Raw genomic sequence first — 8,742 nt, 5'->3', positions numbered from 1 at the left:
AGTAATACAAAGTGCTAGCAAACGACCCCCTCCACCCCCAAGTTACTTAAATGATGAGCATTTAACACTACATAGCAAAGCTGCAGATAGAGGCATGGCTATTTTACTTTCCCAAGAGAGACTCAGCTTACAGGACTAAAAAAGGCTGCTTTGAATGGGAAGATTTCACAAAACTCTCACTTACGAAAGCTTAATGAATGGCTACTATTTCAATTAGAGCATAAGCAAAAGTAAGTTGTAGACCAGAAATTAGAAAACCAAAGTAACACAAGGTCACCGAGAAGGCATTCTGCAGGTAGAGTTTGAGGTGGCTATGAAGTTAATATTATATCCCCCTCCCAGGATCCAAGCAATTTGTTTTGGAGTGAAGCACTACCAATCTTGAGTTCTGCCACGATGTGCTTTTACAAAGCGTATGCATTGCAACTACCACACAAAGAAAAAGAAGGAAAAGCCCAAGTTGGATATGAAAATGCAAGCTTGTTATGGAAATGCTCAGTGATCTTCAAAATAATCTTTTAAAAGTTCTGCTTTAGTGTTTCCTCACGGGAGCATCAGAGGACTACTTTTTCCCCCCTTCCAAATGCACCATCTTTTAGACCTCTGAAGAACTCATAGCTGCACCTGACAAACTACAGCGCAAGCTCACCTCAAAGATCTAGTCATATTTCTTACGGAAATTTCTCATTACTTTCACATCCTATATCTTTACACTGAAGTAATCATCAACTGAGAAATACGGTAAATGCACAAATATATCCCTGCAGACAGAGTCCAAAAAATGTTCAAGCAACATCCCATAGGTTGAGATGCGGTACTTAGGCCAAATCCAAAATTGTTTTGCAATGGCCCTTACCGAAATACTTCTGTGCAGATGTATTTAAACTGCCTGGTTTTCCTCTCTCACTCTCTCCATGCTTCTCTTCCTCTCAAAACAGGGCTACACCACAGTCACTGACCAGAACACTTCTGGCATCCATTCCTTCCTACAGCCGCTGGCTACCTACTTATGCGTTAACAGTTTTTTCCAGCGCAAGAAGAGGTCTCAGCTCTGCAAAGTGTTTCTTTATCCTTCACAAGTAGGAATTATTGAGGCAACAATGTCATTATTAACCCAAGTGCAAGACAACAGTTACCAACAACTGCACTGATGCTTCTTGGTCCTGTGCCTATTCAAGGCATTGGAAGAATAAAGTTACAAGAAAAGCAAGCTGTAGCTCAGAACTTAAAAATGGTAAAGTACTTAAAGCAGCTTTGTGAAATAGCTCTAGGAAGCTATACTCTGCTAAGCAGAATCTTGAAGTCAAAAATTTAAGATCTGAGCTTAAATTATGCTCTTAAGTAACATTTAGAGTTCCATACAGATTCTGGAAAGTAAGTCTTAACTACTACCATCCAATAAAGTTAAGTCAGTAGCGTGACAAGTGGCAAGGCAACTTTAGCGAGAACCATTCAAGTTTAGAAGTCATCCTCAGAAATTAACTTAATTGGAAACATCTGAAAGTCCAGAAACAAAGCTTTACAGCTCAAAGCATGAACTCAAAAAAAAAAAGTCTTATTATGGCTAGCCACAATAAGACAACTTCATTGCTTTCCTCCTGCATCTTTCCTTTCTTTGCTTTATTTTCAATTGCCAGTTTGGTTTTTGTTTTGGAGGGAGGGATTCACTGGCTGCTGCTTGCAGCTTTTTCATAAGAATAATAATAAAAGTTTCCTAATAAAATCTGAATATTCTCAGTAAAAGGCATCTGCCTTGTTATTTATATTCTGTTGCTTAGTACTTCCAACACCAGCTTACCAATTCACATTCCCAGAGAAGACCTTAGTCTTCACAATCACAAGTACTGAGCCTCTGCTAAAAAAAGTCCCACCCACAACTATAGACATTGAGATGATCTCTAACTCTCCATCTCATAATCATGTCCTCAGTACTGCAGTTACACATTTTCTGGCTCTTTTAATAATTTTATTCTTGGCTACACACTGCTACAACTTCGACAGGGGAGAAATACAAAAAGTAATCCCATCGCACTCTAGTCTCCAGCCTTATGGTTAGCACGTTCTTCTGAAGAGTGGAAGATAAATTTAAGTATCCCCGAGTCTGAAGAAGGGGAGGCTTGGCTCCTGTGTATTTCAAAGAAAAGGCTATTTTACAGGAATTTTGACATGGCTGCTTTCTGTTGTGTCCTAAAAGGGAGCCAGTTTCCTACACTAAAAAAGATGTCAGACACCCACAGGTGTTTCCTACATTATAACAGATATCAAGCTCCCACTGGAATTTCAGATTTTGAATCCCTGTTTCACATGGACACCCACATACACAACAGAGGCTTTTTTATTTATTTATATATTTTTAAACTGGCTGCCTTTGATATCCCATCCCTACAATTCCAGTCTGGGCAATTAAACTTCCTATTCAGTAGTTGGAGAGTTAGGGATGAAGTTGGATTTAAGAGCTGCATTTTGGAAGCAGAGCAGCTAAGCCAGGTGGGGTGAGTACTCGGTTCAGCCACATCAAAGTTCTTTCTTGGATCTGGAAATAAATAATTTCCAAGGACAGCCGAAGAGCCTACTGGAACAGGTGACCACAGGAAAAGGATAGTATTTGTGCCCATCTATAACTGAAACCGTATAAAGCAGCAAGGCAACTGCACCTGGCACAACTACCAAGAAACAGAAGCTATCAAACATTTATATGGGTTGAGAAAGAGCAAAGCTTTAAATTCCCGCATAGTACTGATGTTACAGCAAATCTTGCATGCTTTTTATATTATAAGTGACTCTAGAAGAGAGTCTTAGCCCTGCAAACAATAATGCCAAAGAAGTCACAGACATAACACAGCTTTCATAGTCTGATGACAAAGTAGATTCCTTTTAAGTGAGGAAAGACATCCCATAACACCATTGGTGAAGAGACAGGAAGGACTTGGTGATGTCAAGGAGAATTGTAAAGTTTTAACTAGCTCTAAGATGCTCATAAAAGCTAAATGCTGATTGCTATTACCAACTCACAGCAATGACAGCAATTATCTTCTTTCGTACAACCAGCGGTTGCACAACAAGTTGTGCAGTGATCTTACACCATCTTCAGCTACTGGATTTCTATTTGTTTTGCCTTCCAATATTCCCCTTTGAAAGTCAAAATGAAAACAGTACACTAATCACTAAAGCAAAGGCAACGAGCATCACAAGCCGCACCTGGTTTTATGACCACTGACCATCAAGAAATACAGACTTATGCCACTAACAGTTTTGTCTAGATGCAAAGCTCAGTGTGTAACATCTTTTTGCTGTTAAATGAAAGGCGGCGTGGAACTACAACAGAGAGCCTAGCATCGGGTACGCACAATAGAAGGATCCTTATATGAAAGCTTCTCACAGCCACAAGCAAGGACTGACTACTTCACTGCCAGCTCGGTATAATTTCTACCACCGACACACATGGAAAGGGAACGACTCACTCCCCTCAAAATGCTACTAGTTGCTAGAAGCGCTAAAAGCAGTGACAAACACTCCTTCATAACAGCCAGAAAGAAGGCTACAGAATGACAAACATGGAAGGCAGGAATACAACCACTGCGCTGTTGCAATTTGCGACCTCACTTCCATCTGGGATGCACGCTGGCCAATGTCAACAGGAGAGGAAGTTGGTTTCCTGCAGAGGCTACTTGCAACCTCAGCAGGAAACCCACCTACCCAAAAGGTGCGTCCGTCTGTCCCTTCCGCCACTGCAGCATTATTCTGCTAGCCTCTAGAGTTCCCATCCTTTTTCAAGAAGTTTGCCGAAAGCAGCTAAACTAGCCAAACTAATGTAATTTAATACTTATTTTCCTAAAGGGTTAGCTTTCAATGATACTTGGTATCTGGCAAGTCTGTCAAGGCAGTAATGGAAGAAATAACATGAGTTACTATAGCTCAAATTGGTACTGAAGTTTTCAGCTCAGCATTTTAGATTTAAGATTGGTCGAAGTAGTACCTGGTACATAACAAGAACAGAGTATCAAGAAAGCCCCAAGTCAGCTTTAGAGGTAAGGCTACAGGGTATTTTATAAAAGAGTCTTTTCACCAAGACCTTGCCTATGGTTTTTCATCCTACTGTATCTTTTAGTAAAACTATTTTGGTTTCTATTATATTTATAGGGAAAAAAGCAAACAAAGCACGAAGTACTGGATTTTTACAGTTTCTGTAAGAGAAACGCTAAGCATATAAGCACTATGGTACAGAGATGCAAAAATTCACCCTGTGAAAACAGAGGTCAATATTCCTTTCATTATGCATCAGCACTGAAGTAATACTAATTTGCAGCAAGCCAAGCTGTTAGAAATTTCTATTACTCCCGTTTCCTGCTTTAAGTCAACCACTGAAACTACTTACAGCGCCATAAAAAAAAAAGATGTAATCACATCTATATTAATATTGCTTATGGCCACTGTGCAAGTATTACTTGAAATCTTACTAATTTGCTTTTGATTTCTTGATTAGGACACTCGCTCTACAAGTGAAAAACATGCATCACCTACCTGGGGAACTAGGGTCCTGTACTTCACTCCTCTAGAGGAGCATTATGTACACTCAGAGAAAGCATCTTTCTATACACTACAAGTTTGGGAAATGAAATTCACTCCAAAAACCTCTGCAAGAAGTTAAACTTGCATAACAGAACCTTATTTTATATATTAGGAGTCGTTTAAAAATCTACCTACGGTCACTGAAGGTGGGGTACAGTGCCTTTATACAGACCACTGTGTAGCAAGGATAAGAGACGGCCAGGATTCACGTGATGCATACAAATAATGAGAATATTTTTAACACAGGAATTGTTCTATCCAGGGACATATCTAATAATCATAGGAACAAATCACTAGTTTTTGCTGAAAAATAAAATGCGGAAGTTTCCATCCCCAATTCCAAACATGTTTTGTTACCGCATTAGGAGTCACAAGTCCCCTTCACAAGCTTCACTCAAGACCGGCTTGGTCATCAGAACAAGGCTTTAAGAGTATTCTTCACGTTCAAAAGTACCTCTCAGCAGAGCTGAGAAGAGCCTGCCAGCGGTCGTTCAGTGCTCGTTTTCCAGAGGACCCAGTGGAGGCAGGAAGGAGGCCATGAGGTCACCTACTCCAGCTCCTTGCTGATACRTAACTCAAACTGCATGCAAATGCTTGCAATCATCTCATCCAAAGTGAAACAGGACTGTTTCCAGAACCTCCCCCAAGGAGACTAATCCTCAGAATCTCACCATCAGGCAGTTTCTGCTTTCGGGTATGTTTTCCTTTTACTCAGTTCTGCCTCTCTCCACATCAAATTTCAACTTTACCCAAACACTTATTTAGTCAGGGTCTTACCAATTTTACCGACCCTCTTTGCCATTTCGCCAACACACCTATAATGATCATACTGTCTTTCACTCAGTTGTTATTTCTGACTTAACAATAGATTTCAGGTACTAGTGAAGAATGTTTTCAGTCCAATCCTTTCAGTTGTACTTAGAAGCAGAGATAACATATACTGTCATCCCAGTAGAGTGTATTACAGCTTCACAGCTCCATGCAATTGTCTATTTAGGTCTTTTTGGTCTTCTTTCCACTGCTGGCATGCAACACAGCGCACAGATTCTGTCACTGCGCACTCCAAGTTTTTCAAGTCCCGGGGAAGATGAACAGGTATGACTGTGAAAAAGGATTAGGGGAGGACTATACAGAGTAACAGCAAAAAATAAGAACAGTCGAACCGTTAGTCAAGAAACTCCACCCCAAACAACATATACCACTTCAGACATGCTTCTCAGCGCTTTATGGATGCTACTGAATAAACAGAGCTCATGAACAGTCTTGTATTTCACGATAACAGAACTTTTCCAATCCAGCGCAGAGAGCTATTCCACAAACAAGCAAGCTGTTAACAGCTTATACCAAATTTCAGCCCCGGCCTATCAAATCAGTCCATCCTGCTGCCTGAAAAGTGTCCCAGAGTAGCTATAGACATGCATATAACTTGCAAAAGTGAAATAACATTTTGCTGTAGTGGCTTATTAGCATATGGTTTCTACAACAGATGTTGGCACCTAGATACACTGCAAAACACAGTTAAACATGATATGCAAAGCTTTCAATTTTATGTTTGCAATCTTCAGACATTTTGTGATTGATCTTCCAGGTTTGCCTCCCACCCTTAAAATATCAGGATCAAACATGATCACTAAATAGTTTCGTCAAGTCCTTTGCTCTCCTCCTTCCCTTGACAAAATCAGTTGAGATAAGCAAGACGTTATTTGTTATCTATCCCTACTTATTTTATTATTATGGAAAGTTTTGCCAAAAGGAATGGCTCCACATCTTGCTCTTAAGACAATCCAATAAGACAAGTCTGGTCTTCTGGAATCTGAATGTGGAATCTACTTTAAGAGAACACTATTTCTAAACCCAACATGTGAAATAACACCTAGTGCACACTAATCTTAACGGTCACAGATGAAGATGTCACTACAGCAGCAGGATGGCACAGCCGAGGTGCTGAAGACATCCGACCTTACTACACAAATGGATTGCTATGCTCATGCTAGTGCTTCTTCCGTGTAAGCATTAAAAGGCAAAAAGCAGTGGTTTCCATCACAACTTCCAAAGGCAGCAAAGGAACCCAATTTATACGCAAGAAGTGAATAGAACAAGCCTCCTACCTACCAAGATGTGCGGGTGGCATGCTGGAAAACAGAAGCTAGGAGATGTCATTTTTCAGTACGCTGATATAGACTGATCTCCTCGACTAACTGTRGAGTTAAATAAACATTTCAAGGCTTTTTAACACTTGGACAGAAGAGGATATCATCAACAGAGAGAAAGGCAAGCGGACCAAACAGTTCTTTAAAGTGTTTCTCCCTTCTTACGAAGATTTTGGTCCCATACTGGTTGTTCTTTGGTCGTTCTTGAACCAGCTCTTTAGCGTTTTACAGTACATGCCTTTCAAACTTAATCTGAGAAACAAAGCTGTTGAGCCTTAACAATAGGCTTCACTCCCAAACCATCTGTTACTGTTAAAAGATATACTTTTCTTTTTCTTTTGCTTTAATACTGCTAAATTCAGATTCCCTTCCATTTAAGTCACTTGAATTTCACGCTCAGAGCATCATCTGATTGGCAAACAGGCCACAGAATCACCTCTGCAAAGTGCAAGCAAAATGGTTTCTGAAAGAAAAAGTAACAACTTCTCACTTTAGCAAGACAACAGAAGCACAAAGAACAATTTGCAGGCAATATTCTGAAAAAGGCCTGCAAACTCTTTAATTTCTTTAATTCCATAATGGAATAATAATGGCCAGTTGAATTATATTTAACAAGTCCTAAGACATCAGAGTCAAAGCAGCTTACACATAAACCTAACTTGCTTGCAAACAAGTCATAACATACCACCCTGCTTAAAAACATTAAGGTTAAATAGGCTGCTTTTCCTGAATTTCTAAACTACGAGTTTCAGTTAAACCCTGTATTTTCTTTCAGTTCATTGTAAACTGACCTCTTCAGGCCAAAATAAAAATCCCCTACTATTATTGGAAAATCATCTCATTTAGTAACCCAGAAAGTACAAAATTCAATATTACATACGTATGCTGCTTTATACAGAGAGCAAATAAAAGGAAATATTGTCTGCATTCCAGGAATATCATAGATGGAGGTAGGATACAACTTTAGTGCATTTACACAAGTACACAGACTTATAAACTATCAAGAAACTAAACGCTGATCTTTTAACACACAGACTGGCTACCAAATCAGTGTGGAGTCCCCTTAACAAGTTACATATTGAAAGATAGTTTTGTAATGTTCTTTTAGATTTGTATAATAAAACTTCTCCAAGCGACAAATAGTCCATGCCTCACTAGTAAGAATATAAATAAATAATACTGAACTAAGTAATCACACAGAAATCTTATTGCAATATATGCTGCAGTTCCAATAACTGAACACTGCTACAAGAAGACCTCCCATCCTTTGGTATTCCAGCAAGAAGGCACACAAGTATTCGCACAGTCCACAAGCTACTTTATATACTATCTGGAAATTTTATACTAGTTTAATATTTAGCAATAAAGAAAAAAAAACCCTCACCATACTGTCAGAGTACATTTATATTCCTTCCATTGAAGGAGATTTTAAAAAATAAGTAATACTACTAGCAGTAACACAACCTTTCATTTAAGTTGTCAACATCTCCCAAGGAACACTTCCTAAAGCTATCCACCCACTCTTAAGTTTTCTGCACTAATCCACTAAGAACTTTTTTTTTTATAGCAACACCCCTATTCAAAGTATCCCACTGTTCTAACTTAAATAACGTTTATCTTGACAGAGAAGACTCCGATTTTAGCCTCAGCTGCACTTAAGTCACACGACATTCAAGACTGTAACACTAACTCCCTCTTATGCCTTGAAAAGTTTCTAGCCACTAGAGCAAAAGAAACAAAACCAAGAGAACTGACAGGTTTAAAGCCGGATTTTTGCCAGAGGTACTTAACAGCAGTTAAAGCTTACCAAAGTACTGCTACGCTTTTAATAAATTCTAGTTTGGAAAAAAAAAAAAAAAAAGCCTTGGAAAAAACAGCTGGCAGTGTCCTCACAGGAATACCGAGGCACTGATTTAAAAGAGGGAAACCGAATGCAAAACGCAGCTATCAGCAAGGCTCTTCTGTTTTATTATCCGAGATTACAGTGAAGCCGGAATAAAGTTCTGCAAGTTACAACCACAGC

Source organism: Apteryx rowi, unplaced genomic scaffold (genome assembly GCF_003343035.1).
Source record: "Apteryx rowi isolate R43461 unplaced genomic scaffold, aptRow1 scaffold_152, whole genome shotgun sequence".
Lineage (NCBI taxonomy): Eukaryota > Metazoa > Chordata > Aves > Apterygiformes > Apterygidae > Apteryx > Apteryx rowi.
Note: the sequence above shows the minus strand (reverse complement) of the source record.